The sequence below is a fragment of the Nicotiana attenuata genome, unplaced genomic scaffold (assembly GCF_001879085.1).
Source record: "Nicotiana attenuata strain UT unplaced genomic scaffold, NIATTr2, whole genome shotgun sequence".
Lineage (NCBI taxonomy): Eukaryota > Viridiplantae > Streptophyta > Magnoliopsida > Solanales > Solanaceae > Nicotiana > Nicotiana attenuata.
Window position 1 is genome coordinate 157,316 of NW_017671825.1, and position 20,652 is coordinate 177,967.

A 20,652-nucleotide genomic window follows, 5' to 3' on the forward strand; every position below is an offset into this window, starting at 1 on the left:
GCCTTCCCCAAATCCGCAAATTCTAAAATCAAATTTGTGCTCGAATCAGAGAAGCCCATAATCGCCATAGCCTGGTAATTTTCTCTCTTCTTTTGGTCTTTTTTACTGTTTTTGTTACCATTGCTATATCGTTTTTTACTGCTTTTGTTACCAAAATCGCCATAGTCATGGAGATCAGATTTTTACTAGTCTTTTGTGTTAGTTAGGAATCAAGTTTCAAAGAAAGAAGAATCCGGAAAAATACACTTTCGCTTCTTGCTTCTGATTTGATTTTTGCTTTCTATAAGTGAAATTCAATTGAATTTAAGGGTCGTGTGAGTTTATCGCATGTTGAAGATTCTGTCTGAGGTCTGTTCGTGGTCTTAATCGCGGTCCTTTGTTCGATATTGCCACTGTTTCTCGTTGGATTTTTTGGATCGAAGGAGTGTGTATTTGCTGATTTTTCCGCTGTTAATTAGAAGAACTTCAGTTTAATAAGTTCATTCCAGCATTTGTTTCCTGTTTGTGGACTTGCAATGAAAGTGTTACTTGTGACTCAATTGCTTCAGATTGAGGTGAAAGTGCGAGCTCTGTCATTGTAGCAACTTCTGTATCTGCTGATGTTGCTATATTTTGCATTGTTTCTAGATTCTGTTTTGTCAAGCTATTAGTTTCTGCATTCAAGCCTGTTGCTTCCCTTTTTCTTGTCTGTTGTTTCCTTTTCTTTAGGCTGGGATTAGATTTTGACTTGGATGTGCTTGGTTGTGTTCCTATAGCTTCTTTATCTTGATCAACAATGCTCATGCAACCCTTCTCTATTAGGTTACCAGAAGTTATTACTTTGGGTTGGTAGTGGGAGTTGTTTGATCTCCAACTTCTCACGGTTCTCCTGCTGCCCTGCTGTATCAGTTTATGGTATATTTGCCTTATCTGTAGTCTGAGTTGTCTTGGTATGTGGTTTTCTATTGTAGTGTTCGGGGGGTTGCCAGGTTTTCTGTTGTGTGCTCTTTTATTTTCAAAGCAGCACATGTGGAACAGTTTGTTCATCATTGTTGTTCAGGATATCTTCAATGCTCCATTCTTTGTGTTTTTGCCTGAAAGCACTTAATGGGGACTGAGGCGTGGTTGATCCATTGTTTGATTGATTTTGTGGCTAAAAGCAAAACATCACCTTTTGAGAATCAAAAAAGAGGAAGAATGTTATATACTGTTAAAATGTTCCACATTGGGTGAGGGATGGGCTGTTGTCTCCTTCTAGGCAATCCTCAGTTCATGATTTAGTATTTTGGGTTGAGTTACACTAATGTCCATTTTCATGTAGTATTGGTTTGTTTTGGATGAACACATTAAATCTGATATTTTACTCTTAACTTCAGATCTTACATTGCTGCTCTTGTACTTGGCTAACTGCTTTAGCCTTGCTGAGTTTTGCTTAGTTCAATTTGTTAAATATCTTACAGCTCTTCATAAAAGAAGAGACTGAAGAAGGAAGTATCTGCATGCCTTTAGGAATCTGTTAAGCTGAAACCATGTCTTGATTGTTTGCTAGTTGTTTCTTTCTCTGTGCTATAAAATTGTAACTCTACAGATGAATATATTTGAGGTAATTTGGTACCAAAACTAACACAAGGGAAAGCTGACCAAGTGATATTTATATAGATCTAACTGGTCTGCCTACTCCTTTATTAATTATTTCTCGGTTTGGTTCACTCAAAGTTGTTGACTTTATCCTTTAACTTTATTCTTTACTTTTCCATCATAGCTTGATAGTTTGAAAGTCTTGGTCCTTGGTAATAATATCAGATTGTTATAATTTGTGTATAGTTTGTTGAGATGAATAAGTTGGATTAATAAAAGAAGTACGAAAATAGTTAAATGCTTGAGTATTCTTAGACCGGGTTCTCTTGAAGGGTAATAACTTTATTTATCCTCTTTTGTAGGTGGAGTAGATCAAGAAATGGATGATGAAGACGATGAAGAACTAGACCTTACTTGAGATGAATTTTGAAGTTATCGATGAATTTTCTAGGAATCTTTTGTTACCAACATTTTTTGAAACTTATTTACACTCTTGAAATGTACTAATCTTATCACTCATGAGGTTGAACATTTGCTTTATGGATATTTTTGCTTGATGGATAATTTTGTATTATTAATAGTTTCATTAAAAGATGTATTTAAATTTTAGTGTTATTATAATTTATTATATGTATAAATATTTATTTATAACAGGTGCTATATTTTGGTTTTAACTGAACTGATACAATAGCCTGCCAGAACCGTTGCAATAGGACATAAATGGCGTTCCAGTAGGCAATGTAAACCGTTGCCATAGGTCTCTACATACCGTTCCAAACACAAATGTAACCGTTATGATAGCTTAAAAAACCGTTGCTATATCCAACATAACCGTAGCAATAGCTTACATAAGTGTTCCTTTAAATAATATGGCAACGGTTACAAACCGTTGTATAAACAATACAGTAACGGTTTTAAACCGTTCCAATTGAAAAAAATAAACGTTTCCACAGAGAAAAGGAAAACCGTTGCGATAGACGTATCTATTGTCACGGCGATGCAAACCGTTCCAGTAGACCTATGGGTACGCCAGCTGATGTGACGGTCTTTAAACCGTTCCAATATAACTATGGCAACGGTTTGGCAGTCTGTGGGGACGGTTTTTCAACCGTTACCATAGACCAATTTTTTAGTAGTGTGATGTGGTGAGGCTTTGCCGGTGTTCTGTGGCAATACTCTTGGGTTTGGTGACTTGCGTGACATGGCTGAAATATAGGGATTTAGTTCTGATGGCTTGGTTATGTGCATATGGGTTTCGAAGAGTTCTCGACGATGTCAACCTCGGCTTAAGATGGATATTTTCTACAGGTATGTGGGGTATGTTGTGTGTTGTGATTTTCTCGCGGATGAGGTCTAATGGTAGGTTTTTGGATGATGGATAATGCATCATGTTGGTTCTTCAGAGTTGTTAACGGGATCACGTACTTTCCACATGATGGAATGACAGATGCGGTGCGACGTGTAGGATTGAGGTTTTCATGTACAAGGTTGTGGTTCAGCTTTGAAGGGAAGGTCGTGAATTTTAGACAGCGTGGACGGTCTCGGATGTTTAGATGAATGATAGTACTGCTTGGTATTACCTAAAAAGGGTGCGGCATTTCAGAAGGCGCATTGTGTTTTGACTTACGGATGCTCCACTGGTATTGCGGTACTCGCATGGTGGATCGACTGCTGATGTTCAGGTTTTTCTATGTGGCACAAAAGAATTATGGACGTATTTCTTGTGGAATTATTGTGTATGAAGGATGTGTCATCACTTGAGTGGTCGAATTGGGATCGGATATGGTGATTCTGATATTCTAGGGATTCAGAGACTTGGAGTCCTCATGGGTAGATTGTTCCTTGGTTACGGACTCTGAAGGTATGATCCGAGTTAGACAGCTAATGGTATGTGTCATGGCTAGGTAATTGTGGACTTTTGGGGGTTATGTATCTATTTATGGATGACCAGAGTTGATTTGGGAGCCCATTGATGGGCATAATGAGGATGTGTATTCTACACCGGGTCGAATTTGTTGACTCAGCCCTGGTTGAGGGAGGTGTCATTCGGTTAGAGTTGAGCTTGTTCGTTTTCTGATATGTTCCATATGTTACTCTTCTATTCCAATTGGTTGTGAGACTTTTAACAATTGCACACAAGATGCGGTCATGTTTGGGTCAAGTGTCGGAATTCGAGCAAGATGGTTCTTGAGTGGTGAATGGTTGGTTGCGCCTTGGTTATAGTGTTTCTTGTTGTGTTATATGGTGTTATCCATTTCTCCATATTTATGGTCATGCACTTCATGCGTTTGTTATATAAAACATATTTCCTATAACAAACAGTCCCAATTCAAGGTATATTAATAGCCTAATGTCTAATCTGGTCAATTACAACACATACACCCGTGTATACACTCGTCATCTTATGTACATGTTGTTTAACATAGCACAAATAATACAAATTAGACCAACTCCTAAGGGAAATATTCTACACACAAAGTTAGGCAAGATACTTATCTCAAATAAGCTAAGTTAATATCTAAGAAGCCCTTCCCTCGTGAATCAGCCTCCGAACGGATCGAATCTATCCAAAATAACTTAATAATATCAATAAAAACCATAGGAATCATGAATATTAAGCAAGTCCGGGTCAAAAATACTTACCCCAATACAAATCGTGAAACTCCCCTCCCAAAATCGTCCAAATTCGAGCTCTCGAACTCAAAATGTGATAAAATAGCCAAAACCCTCGAAATTGAGTATTTAAGTGGTCTGCCCAGGTGTACACATCGCAATCGCGGGACATACGTCGCAATCGCAAAGGCAAAATCCTCCGCCTAGCTGCTGACCCTCCTATGCAAACGCGAGACCACCATCGCGAACGCGATTCTCAACCTGTTAGGCCTACGCGAAGGCGATTTCATGCATGCGATCGTGAAGAACAAACGCTTGCCACCCCCAATAATGCCTCACAAGCTTCGCGATGGATGCCCTTCCTTCGCGAACGCGAAGAACAAACCTGCCAAACACCAAAATACCCTCCATGAACGCGACTACCTTGTCGCGATCGCAAAGAAGGAAACCAGACACCAGCCAACAGTAGTCCAAAACAAGAGAAAATGGTTTGAAACCCATTCAAAACACACATGAGGCAATCGGGACCCAGTCCAATCAAACAACCAAAACCAAAATATAACACAAAGCTTCTTGAGGCCTCAAATCACACAAAACAACATTGAAACCTCGAATCGCACCTCAATTCAAGCCTAATGAACCAGTCAAAAATTCCAAATTCAAAACTTACGTCGAACATGTCTAAACACCTCAGAATGCCCTAAAATTTTGCATGCAAGTTCCATATGACATAATGAACATGTTCCAACTCCAAGAACAAAAATTTGAACCTTATACGAACAAAGTCAACTCTTGGTCAAATCTGCCAACCTTCCAACTTTCGCCAAATAGAACTAAATCAACCTAGGAACCTCCAAATCCAAATTCGTACATACGCTGAAGTCCAAAATCACCATACGAAGCTATTGGAACCATCCAAATACCGTTTTGGAGTCGTCTACACAAAAGTCAAACTACGGTCAACTCTTACATCTTAAACTTTCAACCAAGGAACTAGGGGTCCCAAATCAATCCAAAACTCTCCCGAATCCAAACCAACCATCCCCGCAAGTTATGTAACAAAAATTACACATGTGTAAAGCATCAAATAGGGCTAACAGGGCTAAAATACTCATCAGTTGTTACATTTTCCCCCTCTTAAATAAATGCTCGTCCTCGAACGAGTATGCAGACATACCAAAAGTGTTAAAAACATGAGGATATCGGCTCCACATATCATGTTCGGTCTCCTAAGTCGCCTCCTCGGCCGCTTGAACTTTCCGTTGGACCTTCACCAATGCAATATTCTTCGACCTCAACTTCCAGAGCAACCTGTCCAAAATAGTCACTGGCTCCTCAACATAGGTCAAATTCTTGTCCAATTGCACTGAGCTGAAATCTAATACTTGTGATGGATCACCATAATACTTCCGGATCATAGAAACATGGAACACCTGGTGAGCTCCTAATAAGCTGGGTGGCAATGCAAGTCTGTAGGCTACCTCATCAACTCTCTCAAGAATATCAAAAGGATCAGTATACTGAGGGATCAACTTCCCCTTCCTTCCAAACCTCATCACACCCTTCATGCGCAAAACTCTGAACAACCATCCTATAAATATAACTCTTTTGCCTGGGCTACGCTGTACGAAGCCGCTCTGGAATTAACTTCACCTTCTCCAAATCATCACGGACCAATTAGTGTCCAACAACCTAGCCTCCCTAGGCTCAAACCAACCAACCGAAGAACGACATCGCCTCCAATGTAAGGCCTCATAAGAAGCCATCTGGATGCTCTACTGATAGCTGTTGTTGTAGGCAAACTCTACTGGAAGTAGAAACTGATCCCAAAAGCCCTTGAAATCAATGACACAGGCACGCAACATGACCTCAAAAATATGAATAGTGCGCTCAGACTATGCGTCCTTTTGTGGATGAAATATCGTATTCAGTTTGACCTGTGTGCCTAACTCACGCTGTATGGACCTCCAAAAAATGCAATGTGAACTGTGTGCCTCGATCCGAGATAATACTCACCGGTATACATGACGGTAAACAGTCTCACAAAGATAAATCTGAGCCAGCTGCTCTAAATAGTAGATAGTCATGACAATGAAGTGTGCAGACTTGGTCGGTCTGTCCACAATGACCCACACAGCGTCGAATCTGCTCAAGGTCTGTGGTAGCCCAACCATATAATCCATGGTGATACACTCCCATTTCCATTCCAAAATATCAAGCTTCTAAAACAAAGCACCAGGTTTCTAATGCTCGTACTTAACTTGCTGACAATTCAGACACCGAGCCACATACTCCACAATATCTTTCTTCATTATTCTCCACCAGTAGTGCTGCTTCAAATCATGCTACATCTTCGCAGCACCCGGATGAATGGAATACCGTGAGCTATGGGCCTCCTTAAGAATCAGCTCTTGTAGCCCGTCAACATTGGACACACAAATCTGGTCTTGAAGTCTCAATACCTCGTCATCACAAATAGTCACCTCCTTGGAATCATTGTGATGCACATTGTCCTTAAGAACAATCAAGTGAGGATCATCATACTGACACACCTTGATGCGCTCAAACAAAGATGACCCTGAAGACGCACAAGTAAGAACCCGGCTAGACTCTGAAACATCCAACCTCACGAATTTGTTAGACAAAGCCTGAACATACAAAGCTAACGGTCTCTCCCCAACTGAAGTAAAATCAAGACCAACCATTCTCTTAGACTTCCAACTCAAAGCATCAACCACCATATTGGCCTTCCCGGGATGATAAAGAATGGTGATATCTATAAACACCTCACATGAGACGGCGTAAAGACAGTGCCTCCAAATCTTCAGCGCGTGAACAATAGCTGCCAACTCTAAATTGTGCATTGGGTGGTTTTTCTCATAGGGCATCAGCTTATGCAAAGCATAAGCAATCACTCTACCCTCATGCATCAACAAACACCTAATGCAAATCCATGAAACATCATAATAGACTCTATAAGAACCCGATGCTGAAGGAAAAACCAGAACTGGAGCTGTAGTTAAGAGAGTCTTGAGCTTCTGAAAGCTCTCCTCACACTCATTAGACCACCTAAATGGGGCACCCTATCAAATGTGTATCAATGGACGAGAAACCCTCTAGAAAACGGCAAAAATACCCAGTCAACCCAAGGAAAATCTAGATCTCGGTAGTGGTTGAAGGTCAACCTTAATCCCATCACTAGACACCACGTAGCCCAAGAATGCTGCCGAATCAAGCCAAAACTTGCACTTGGAGAATTTAGCATATAGCTTCTTCTCCCTATACATCTGGAGAACGATCCTTAAGTGATGCTCATGATCCACCTAGCTGCGAGAATACAATAATATATCATCAATGAAACATGTTGTTCATCAAGTTCATAAAGGCTGCTGGGGCATTGGTCAGCCCAAAACACATTACCAAGAACTCATAGTGACCATAGCGGGTCCTGAAAGTTGTCTTTAGAATATTTGAAGCGTAGATCTTCAATTGATGGTACCCCAATCTCACATCAATATTCAAGAACACCCTAGCATCCTAAAGCTAATCAAATAAATCATCAATATGCAGTAGTGGGTACTTGTTCTTGATAGCAACCATGTTTAGCAGCTTATAGTCAGTGCATATTCTTATAGAACCATCTTTCTTCTTTATAAATAGAACTGAAGCACCCTAAGGTTAAATACTCGGTCTGGTGAAACCCTTTTGACTAGTGCTAGTTATCTATGAAATGAACTAAAGATATATTTTACTACTCTAGGGGATTCTAATAGACTAGAAGTCCTTCCACATGTTTCTAGCGATTCACATGGCATCATCAAATGATACAAGTCTTGGATAAGAATCTACAACGCACTAGAACGCCCTTGTTGATGATCCTTTACTCCGACAACATCTAGGGTTCCTCGAACAATGTGATATCTCACACCAGGTAAATCCTTAACCCTTCCCCCTCTTACTAAGACTACAGAATATTCTTGTAAATTATGGCCAATACCGTGTATATAAGCAGTGATTTCAAATCCAGAGGTTAATCGTACTCTTCAAGCAATTCCTGAAGTTGTTCCTTTAATACCTTCGACTCTAGTAGTGCCAAGCGATATGGTGGAATAGATAAGGGCTGAGTACCCGGCACCAAGTCAATACCAAAATCAATACCCCTGTCGGGTGGCATACCTGGTAGGTTTGCTGGAAAAACATTTGGAAACTCTCTCACTATCGGAATTGACTTGACGGTGTGAGTATCAGCACTAACATCCTTCACAAAAGCTAAGTATGCCAAGCACCCCTCCTCAAACATCCGATGTGCCTTCAAGAAAGACACCACCCTACTAGGAACATGACCCAACAAACCTCTCCATTCCAACCTCGGCAACCCCGGCATAGCCATCATCACGGTCTTAGCATGACTATCAAGAATAGTATGATGTGGTGACAACCAATCCATGCCCAAAATTACGTCAAAATCAATCATATTGAGTAAAAAAATGTCAACCCTAGTCGCATAGTCCCCAATCGTGAATAAACAAGAGCGATAGACCTGGTCTACCATAATAGAATCCCCAACAGGCGTGGACACATAAATAGGAGTGCTCAAAGAATCACAAGACATATCCAAATATGAAGCAAAATAGGATGACACATACAAATAAGTGGAACCCTGGTCAAATAAAACTGATGCATCTCTATGACAAACCGAAACAATACCTGTGATGACAACATCTGATGCAACTGCCTCAGTCCTACTAGGAGAAGCATAACAATGGGCCAGGCCTCCCTCTATAAGATAGCCTCTATCTGCCTGTCCTCCACCTCTACCTGGTTGTGTAGGTAGAGCAGCAGATGGAGCAGCAACCATAGCCTAAGTACCTTGTGGGGGTCCACTCCTCCAATGTTTGGGATAATTTCTGACCAAATGCCTAGTATCACCACACTCAAAATAATCTATCTGTGGGCATGGCTGCTGATACTGAGTCTGAATCGGACGACTAGGATAATCGCTGTAAGAACCCTTGCAAGAGGTGCACTATAATATGGTTGTCCAAATAGAGTACTTTGAGGTCCCTTACTAGCTGGAGCACTAGGTACCACTAATCCTCTAAATCCCCGAGGCCTCTTGGCCTCCGTAACCTCCCTCTCCTGACCACGGATACGCTCTAACCTCCTAGCAATCTCCACAACCTAACGGAATGGAGTATCAATCTCCAACTCCCGTGTCATCACAAATATGAGACCATAACCGAGTCCCTCAATAAATCTGCAAACTCAAACTAACAGTGGAAAACATAGTAGGCGCATGATGAGATAACTTAGCAAACCTCATAGAATACTCGTACACATTCATAGTCCCCTAACATAACTGCTCGAACTCTGTGCGCAACGCATACTTGAGGGTCTGTAGGACGAACTCCCACAAAGATAGATCAGTGAACTGAGCCCAAGTAAGTGGTGCTGCATCAGTTGGCTTACTCTCCTCATAAGCCTTCCACCATCTATATGCTGGCCCCATCAGCTGGAAAGTAGTAAAATTAACCTTGCTCGCCTCCACTATGCTCATAGTGAGTAGAATACGGTGACACTAGTCTAGAAAACCCTGTGCATCCTTAGAAGTTGCACCACTCAATGTTGGAGGAAAATACTTTTTGAACCTCTCCAACCTCTTATGCTCCTTCTCTAACGCCACTAGCCTAACCTCGGGGTAAACCGAAATCATTAGCTGTAAAAGCATAACACCCAGACCTGATCAATATGAGCCCGCTACTCTGGAGTACGGGCGGCAGGAGTCTGAGCTCCTCCCTCAGCTTGAAAAGTAGTTGGTGAAACCGGAATCAACCTCTCCTGAGCCAAAGTACCAAACATGCTCAGAAAATATGCCAAAGAGTCCTGAAGTCCAGGGGTAGTAACAGGCACCTCAAGTGCATGCTCCCTAATCGGAGCTACTGGTGTCTCCTCAATCGCGGCCCTACACAGCCCCTCGCTGCAGCACATGCTTCGCCTTTGCCCCAGCCTCTAGCAACACCGGCACCAGGGGCAGTATCATTAGTAACTGAAGCTCATGTATCTATGAGAGAATAGAAAGATAAAGGCTCAAATTCTGAAATTAATAAATATGCATGATAATGAATGAAATAAGTGAAATTTCATGATAGTTTTATAGCCTCTCGAAGATACATACAGACGTCTCCATACCGGTATATAAGACTCTACAAAACTTGCTTATGACTCTTAGAACATGTGAACCTAGAGCTCTAATACCAACGTATCACGGCCCTAAAATCCCACCTTAAGAATTGTGATAGCACCTAGTCTCTAAGACTAGATAAGCCTGACATATGATGAGATCAAAAAGAATAAAGCAACTTAACTATTAAATAAAAGCTAGAAAATGCCATAACTTAGCTGTAAAGTAAATGCTATAGTCGTACATCCCAAAATCCGGTAATACTGAGTCATAATCTCTACAAAGAGTACATAAGTAATCTCAAAATACAACACTGTTTGGAATAAAATAACAGCAGTAAGGAAAAAATAGAAGGTGACTCTGAGGCCTGCGAGAAGAACAGCAGGTACACTGTCATGACCCAAATCGGAGGGACGCGTCGGGCACCTAGTGCCTTACTCAACTGAGTACCCATGTAACGTATCTTTCTTATCATAACATCATGCGTAATTAGGCTGGAAAGGCGATCATGAAATAACCAGAATAAAACATAAGGAAATAATTTGCATAGGACGACCCAACATGATATACAAACTTATACATGTGACATACGGGCCTATAAGGCCGACATGACCAATTGTACACTCAAACCATATGCCAACAATGACTTACCAGCATCTATATACATTACATATGTGTACAAGCAGTACATAACATCATAAGGGTCGGGACAGGGCCCTGCCATACCAATCAATACATGTCTAAAGCATATTGACCAAATAGGGAACTCCGGAGCAAGTGGAATGCATCAACACCTTCCGCTAGGTTGATAGCCTACTAGGAGGATCGTCAACCTATCTATCGGGATCTACGGGCATGAAATGCAGCGTCCCTGGGCAAAAGGGACGTTAGTACGAATAAGGTACCGAGTATGTAAGGCTGAAAAGCATAAATAAGAACACTAATGTAAAGAGAGATAGAGAAGATACAACCTGCAACATCTGAGTACCTCTAAGGCCTACTGACAGGAAATACATGATGCACATATACACATAAGCTTTTAAAAACATTCGCCTTTGTGGGCATCATCATCATCACATCATACCTGGCCGTAATAGGCTTGGTAAAAACGTACACGGCCATCATCAGGCTCGGTAGAATCGTACCCAGCCATATGGAGCTCGGTAAAACCCAACTGATCAGTGGTTGCACAATAGGTGTTATACCCAGCTGACTATAGCGCGGCTTGGTTAGAGCAGTATATACACACACACACACACACACACACACACACACACACACACACACACACACACATATATATATATATATATATATATATATATATATATATATATATATATATATATATATATATATATATAATGTTGATACCCAATTTTTCTTCACATATTTTTAATACATATATATATACTTTCAAAATAGTGCATGTGCAGTTATAAGCATGCATAAGTATTTTTTATAATTTTTCTACAGCTTTAAAAGCTCCAAATCAATTTATTTCTCCTCTTTTTATTATATAAATATCCAATTATTATCCTTCATATTGCTTTTGTGATGATTTAGCCATATAAATTTATTATTTATGCCAACATGGTGTTTAAATATTTTTAGTGCATTTTTGTAATTACATTTATATTTTTTCAAGCAAAATTGCACATCTTTGCAATAATAGACCATACTAATGTATAATTACATTATTCATGCATAAAATGATCATGTATAATTATATTTTTAAAATGTTAAATAACTATTTTGGTACTCATTTATTATTTTTTATAAATTATTTAGTCATTAAAATTGGCTATTTAAAATCTGGCCCTATTTTTTGTTCAATTCTGATCCTAATTTGACCCAATACCCAGCCCAATTTTAACATAAACCTACCCAGCCCAATACCCATCTGCCCGACCCAATACCCGGCCAAATCCTGGCCGTTGATCATTTTGATCAACGGTCCAGATTAACCCTTACCTAAATTAAACCTAATGACCCCCCCAAAACCCTCTCATTTCCCTCACCTCCCCCGCAGTCACCTAATTCTCTCTTCTCTCAAATGCTCTCAAGTCTAAACCCTAATTGAACCTCGTCTTCACTCATCTATGGCCATTCATGGGGTTTCTCAGCACCATCAGGCCTCTAACGGCCTCTCCTCTACTAATGTATAATTACATTGGTGCTTTGAGTTACTTGTGTACTGACCTTGTCCTTGCTTTGGTTCTGTGATTTTTCTTTAGCCAATTAGATGTCTTGTGATTTTCTTATCCTAATATGCCTCTACTAAGTTTCTTGGTTCAACTTTTCTATTGATTCTGTATGTCTATGTTCATTCTGGCTATTCATGGTAGGACTATATTTTTCTCCTTAAATCAGTGTTGTTTTGAATTATGGATTTACCAATTGGCTTCGTTAAAACCTATGTGTTGAATCCTGACTATTCCTGTCTTGCCTATTTGAATTGTCTGCGATATTTGCTGACTCTTTACGTGATTTTCTCTTTTAATTAAACCCTTGACTATTCTAAAGTTCTTATTTTGGTTTGATTTGAACTCTTTTCCTTAACAAAAACTTTGATTCTTACTGCCCTACTCGGTTTGATTGAACTTCTTGCCTTAATTAGTTTTCACTTGCCTTATTTGTTATTTGCTGATTCTTGCCAATTGTTTTCTTAATTGAACTCTTGTTCATTCACCTCTAATTACCTACTCTATACCCCAAGTATTACTTGATTCCCTTCCTTAAATATCTGTCATGCTTTTACCGCTGATTGATTATCCCTTGATTAAAGGGAAGACTTATTGATTTTACGCGTGTGTCTGATTTTGTGAATTTCCCTAATTGCTACATAATTGATCCCTTACCTTATTTTGTTTAACTCTTAACTACTATATATGCCTTTACCTATTCTCACTTCTAGACACGAACAATAGTTCAAAAACTACCACTTTTACACTCTAAAAAGGCTCTCTCTGCCCTCTTTGCTACTTGTGATCTCTGTTATTCTAGCCGGCTGCAAGCCAAGGCTGGAAATTGCACAATACCTTTCTCACATCTTGTGTTTTCTTTAACTAGGTATGCTTCTGATTAATTTTTAAGAATCTAGATCTATGTGTTTATTTACTGCATTAATTCATATGGCCTGAGTCCATCCTTGCTTCTGTTTACTGCTTACCCAGCATGTCAAATACTGCCTATTCAAATTTGTGATTAGCATGTTTCCCTCTATGCTTGTTTGTTTGCTATCTTGTTTAACATATCTACATATGTAACTAAGCCTGTTTGATTGACTACTATTTATCTAGCATGCCTTCACTTGTTAATACTTGCCTAAGTCCTTGCCTGTTCTGCCTCACTCCTGCTAAGTTATTTAATCTACCTAGAGTGACTCTAGTTGTGGCTTAAATGTCTTCAACATGTTGTTGCTGTGATCTTTGCTGCATGACCTGCATTCTATCTAACCTACTAGTAGAACCCCTTTAAAACTCTATGTATTCTATTGTTTGTGTGCTCCATTTAGGTGTACTCTCTGTGTTCCCAACCCCTCTTCCCTTATGTGAAAGTTGTTTGCCAAAGTACTCCCTAAAACTGTTTGTTCCATGACTTGTGTTCTGATTGCTAATTGTTTCTTTACACTTTCCTCAAACTGTTTTGTCACTAAATCAGTACTGGTTTTCAAAAACTCTTTTCACTCATAAGACATTTCTTTACACTGTCTATTAAACTCTTTCAAACCATTATGCACTTTCACCTACTCCTAGATTATTAAGTCCTACCCCTCTGGTATGTGTACTGCCTTGAGACCCTTGGGATCTCTCTGAACTCTGGCATATCAGGGCTGGCCCTTCCACACTGCACATAAATCAGTTATTATTTGAGATAGGTCTGGGTGTGAGCACTGCCCGGGATCCTTGAGGTCCTTAGGGAACTCTGACACACCTAGACATGAATTGGCTATGGAACTTGGGGCATTTGATACTACAAAAGGCTTGGAGATCATTTTGGGCCTACTTCCGGCTCCCTATAGATTAATGTATATTTATATTTATGTAATTTATTCAATCCTTGGTCTATAATAATTAATTATAAACAAATATTGGGGAGATTAGTGAAAAAGGGTGGGTAGTCACATACTGCGGGTAAAATTGGGTAGATACCATGCCTATAGGGTCCATGTTGATTCAAATTTGTTTGTTAGATAACATGCATATAGGATCTGCTTTGGTTTAAATAAGTTCTGTTTGCTTTACTTCCATACAATTAGAAGCCATGCCTATAGGATCTAATTCAGCTTTTAATAATTATATACCATGCCTATAGGAGTTGAAATCAGCTTTAATTAAAATCATGCCTATAGGGATTTCACTTTGGTCAAATAAATTCTGCTTGCTTCACTTTATGTTTTAATTAGAAATCATGCCTATAGGACCTAAAACCTTAGATATAAAAAATCTGTTTAACTCATGCTTAGAGATTCCGAATCGGTTTAATTAACTAATATGTCCGTTTCTCTAATAAGTTTTCAATGCTACCTTAATTAATCTTACTAGAGAGCATGCCTATAGGATCCAAATTGCCGTTTAAAATTTTTTACTGTCTCATTGCATTCCTAACAACAATAGATATCATGAACATAAGACATCACTGTTATACGCCTAGCCAAGCCTGTAGGGCGACTAAAATTATACAAACCTATAAAACTCCGCCTTGTTATTTGAGACTGCTCATATTCAACAGGTCTAAAATTAGTAGGCAAACTGAATAGGCCTTTCACACTTTGGTCCTAACTCAATACTGCATATTCTCTGCTCACCTAGATATCCTGTTCTAGGGCTTCTTTTAAATACCTGAAACTGTGTTTAAGACGTGCACTTGTTTGCTCTGTTTGTGGAGGTAAATGTGAGCCTTTAATTGTTCTCCTTTCAGTGCAGTCCAAATTGTTTTGTTTGACGCCTAGATTTTTCTCCTTTAAGAGCATTAGGATGGTCTAGAACTACCTGAAGTAGAGGTCCTAAATACCTCCAGGGCCACAAGGAAGGGACGGGTAGTGCACGCATAGGAGATCTCTCAAGGTTGCTAGAACGCTTTAGGCCATGACCAAAGGGGAGGGAATTGGGTAGTAAGGATATGATGACTATGCGTTAATGCCACTTGTAGCCCCTCATTGAGGAGTGATACCGGGCATTGTGTGGGTATGATCCTATAGGCTAACCAACCTAGGACCCCCTTTTCCAATTCCATATGTGTTTAGATTTTATGAACTTTCTTCTCTTTACATATACATGTGCAAATTGTTCAAGTTTCTCTTTTGCTCCCATTACCTGAATCGTCTCTGTAGTTAGAATATAAAAATATGCCCTTATTTGCAAATACGTGGTGAACTGTTTACTTGTTCAAAATGACTGATTCATATAAGTTAGGCAGGGACCTGCCATTGTAGACTGCGAGGGATGCCTAACACCTTCCCCTCAAGGTTATTTCAAGCCCTTACCCTAATTTGTGATAATGCAAGCTAGTTTCACGAATTAATTACTCTAGGTGCCCTAACGCACCTTAATCCGTTAGGTGGAGACTCTTCAAATACCCATTTTCTAAAAGGAAAAGAGTTGTTCCCCCATGAAATGTCGAAACACGGACATTCTCCGCGAGGAGGAAAAAAGGGGGCGCGACATATAATGCATGTTAGACTCATGGAATCACGTTCTAAACCTTTCTGAGTGACATAAGGTCATCGCACTTTCGATTGATATTATGGACATCCATACCATCACTATGAACCTCATAGGATTCAAGGATTATACATACTTGCTTAGAATAACTTTATAAGGAAAGAATAATATGGACATCCTTACTTTCTAGGAGTAGATCCGTTATGGAATAGCGTATCGTTTACGCTCATTTCATTTTGAATCATTCCAAAAGAAAAAGTAAGTGCCTTAGCATACCCGTATGATCTCTTCTTTATTCCTCAACCAAGTTCAACACAACTTCTTGCGTCTATAACAAGTGAAATGATATTGTCGTACCATCGTATTTGGCTAATCGTATAGCTTACGAAAAATTGGGTAGCAACTTCCTTGTTTTTACTACATCCCAAAGACTACTGAGGGTCATCAATAGCCCAGCAACAACAACAACAATAACCAACAATAGTAATAACAACAATATAATCCAATATGAGCTTCTCTGATTATCTTAAGAGCGGCAAGCTCGTTTTTACTAATAACAAAACATAAATTGAATCCAACTCTTATTCCGTTAATTTGTTCACGGACTTAAGAACATTATATATATATATGTACTATATGATTCCTAGTTAAAAACATCTACAAAATGACATCCAAAACAGCCCCATACGCCTAGCACCCTAACTTTTATCGTCAATCACTTGTGTTTCATGTTTTCTTCTACAATAAACTTTATTAACACCTAAAAAAAGCTTAAAAACAGAAGCCACAACATAATCGAATTGTTACTCATAAGTTTCGGCCATCACAAACCATATATGTGGCCAAAAAACAGACCAACGAAAAAGATAATCATGTCCCATGTTCTTTCAAGTGCTATCTTATGGTTTTTCACTCAAACAATACAAACAACACAAGATTAACCTTAGGAAAATTCAAGAAGATGATATACAAACCTTGGACAGCAACTACAACTCGAAACCCCATCTCAACATAGCTTACAATAGCCCTCAATCACACCACAACATCATAGAAGCATTCTCTTGTAGTCTTTACCACTTTTGATGATGATTTGAGTTGATTTCCCATAAGTTTGGTTCTTGGGATCCTAGGATATGTTAGAGAGGGTTTTGGAGATATCTTGGACGAATTTTGGGTGATAAATTACCCGAAATGAGGCTGAAACATCTTTTAAAAGAAGTAAGGTCGGTGGCCATCTCAAGTGGGTCCCAACAGGAGCTGCTTGTGCAGTCTCGGAAAGATACGAATATCTCTCTACTCTGACGTCGTATCAACAAACGATTTAATGTGTTAGAAACTAGGCTCATAGATCTTCTATTTTGTGGATAGATCACACCATAAATCCAAGTACATTGCGAGAAAAGCTCTAGAACATTATACCTAAATTTTCAGTAAAATAATGATGGTAACTTGTGACAAGTCTTTTGATTCATTAATCGCTTGGCTTCGAAACTCAATACACGACTATCGAATGACTAAATTACCTCATAAAATTACCTTTTTATCATCTTAAGAACCCTAGTCTCACCCCACAAGTATGGGTTATGACATTCCCAAATTGCCAATATTCGAAGAAACTTATTTTCTTCTATTTGATTAGCTTTTTAACCTTCCAACCCTCACGATACTCCTTAAAACATGTTTTAACCCATCATTATCTTTGTGGAGGTCATTCAATTCTATGACTCAAATTTATTCACTTAAGTGGATTCTAACTTGAAAGTACGGGGTGTAACGTCATTCCCCCTTTTGGAACATTTGTCCTCGAATGTAAAGGAGTCTTAGAGGAGAAACTAGCTCTTGCAAATTTTACGGAAATTTTGATGAGTCTCTTCTGCAAAAATAGGACTATCTCATACCTTTGTGTCCAAATAATTCTACTCCTGAAAATTTTGTAACACTTCCATTCTGAATAGCATTTAATCATAAAATGAGTGTTGATTGAAATCACATAACATGGGATAAGAAAACACATGATCGAGCTACAGTCATCAAGAATCTTCTATCTGAAATAATCGAGGGTACTTAGAATTTGTCTCTTCGATGGCTTCCCACTTCTTACGTTCGACGTTCCTATTCCTCCACGCTATTTTTACGGAAGTTACTTTCTTGGTCCCAAACTTGTGGACAAGCTGATATAAAATAGCCACTAGAACCTCTTCATAAGATAGGTTCTCTATAATCTAAACCTTATGTGGTACTACAGCATAGATTCCTAATTCATTTATAGCTACTAGAATATTCTCATAAGATCGATCCTTTATTACTTGTATATCATTTAATGCATTTCTTAAATCAAAACATGTTAACCGGGTGAACGGATCCTAATTATGTGGGAAATTTCACTTTAGTCCCTTCTTCGGGTAGTTTGGATATGGCTTTATATATGTCTTGATTAGCTTGTCCTATTAAGTTACTATGCTCTTCATGATAGAAGTTTTCAAGAAGGCTTCATCATCAACTCGAGATTTCCCTAAGTCTCATTATTGCATTTTGGGGTTCGATCTATGACGCTTCTAAGAACAACACTCTCGAAATAGACTAACTTTTCTATAACTTGATACGTTAGATCATGTTGAATAATTCTGTCTTTTAAAATGCCTTATGAGGAATCGATATTTCCTTCCCCATCATGCTTTATAAGGAGTTACTATGTGCAGTTTAAAATATTTCCTTATGATCCTCCCACATGTATAGATACTACTGTAGTTATTGTTGTGCACTACTCAATAGTCGCTAATTGATTATCCTATCCTTCCATAAAATTTGGCATCTTAGCTTGTAACATGTCTTTCAGCATCTGAATTGTACGCTTTACATGCTAGAATTATCTTATGTACCCATGTTTCTTGAGAGGGCTTTCAGAAGCTATCTGTAACTGAGCACCTCTATTAACTGTAATCGAGGCAGAAACATTTTGTACTCGATCTAGCTTTTGCACCCTTCCGTTTGACATAACCTTTAGTAATTTGCCTAGTAAAAGTAAACTGGTTTTTATCAAACAAACCACAGTCGTCCATGTGGAATCGAACTTGCTATATTTGTAACGAATACTTTTCTCCTTTCCATATTGGGTTACTTTATTTGTGTCAATCCATTGGGTTCATGATGTTGTATTTGTCCGATCAGCTACTGGAATATAGGCTACGAACCCTACAATAATTTTCTTCATGTCGTTCTACCAATGTAATTCTTTGACATCATGGTATATCTTTGATGTTCCGAGATGAGTAGAATAGCGTGAATAGTTAACCTCTATACCAATACGCAATCGGCCATAATATTTTTGATGTCCTCCTTCAATAGACTCAAAAAGTTGTAGTTGTCTTTTGCCGAATACTTCTTTTAAATTTCCCTAAAATGGAAATCTTCCCTATATACAATAGATGACTCTACCATATTCATGGCCATTATACTTTTATTATCTAATTCAGCGAAGCGTATTTTGAACCTGTTAATTGATGAAGACCTCTAGTCAACCCTCCTTTTTCCTTCTGGCCTTGCTCATTTTTCAAACCACCCATGACTTAAGACTAAATGCAGTTGTTCCAATATTGATTTTGCTCTTTTTATTCTAGTTCTAAGTTGTCTTATATGAACTATTTATACCATTATGGTTTTGCATTCCTCCTTATTTTTCTCAGTGCCCCAAGTTGTCAACGGCTTCTTTGGCTTATATTATGATATTCCTTATTTGCAACTCTGATCAAATTCCCACACATTCTGAATCCCTTGCACATATAGTTCTAGACCTCAACTATTGATTTCCATCTTTTATCGTATACATTTAACGTATTTCTTCGTTGGTTAGGTTCCGACTTATAGAAGAAACTAACATTGTGAAATATCTTACCTTCATACTGCTTCTTTCTACTTCGTCCTTTCCTTATTGTCTATCCTAAGTCTTATCCTTGATTTTGACTTTATTGTTTCCACTTTGATAGTATCTCTTCTTTAGTTTTTTTTCCTTCAAAATATCGTACTAACTCCCTTGATCATGTTGTCATGTCGATTGTCGCTCATGGTTGCAACATTCAAACATTACCATGGTCTATCTTTAATTTCAAGAGTCATATGGTACTCCTGTCCCTTTCTAAGTCCTTGTGGTTTTTCTTCCTTCTCCTTTCAATCTTAGCAATTTCCTTTGGAGTTATATCTTCCAACTTTAACGAATTATTTACGTTAACATCCCCACGTATAAAGTGTTTGACTATGCTTGTCGTCTATTTATAAACAAATACTTTCTCTTTTCCATATCCTTTCTACCTGTGTTTAAAATTGCTTATCCTTTTTGTCCCAATCCTCCAATCTTTTTGTTGTTAAACAAAAAATGCTCTTGACTTAGTGCTTTACCACCTCGTCTTCCCCCTTAGGAAAATAGTTTATTGTTTCACGCTTGAAGTCCTACTCGTTGTTCCTTCTTCCATAGGTCCGTATTCCTAGTAGCTTAGAATTGTACTATGGTTAACCTTTCTTTCTCAAAGATAATTTATAGGGGTCTATATATGTAGCGAGTCATACGTTCTTGCTGGCATGCCTTCTTTCGACGAGTTTAACTTTAGTTCATGTGGATTTTCAAGGATATCTTTACCAATT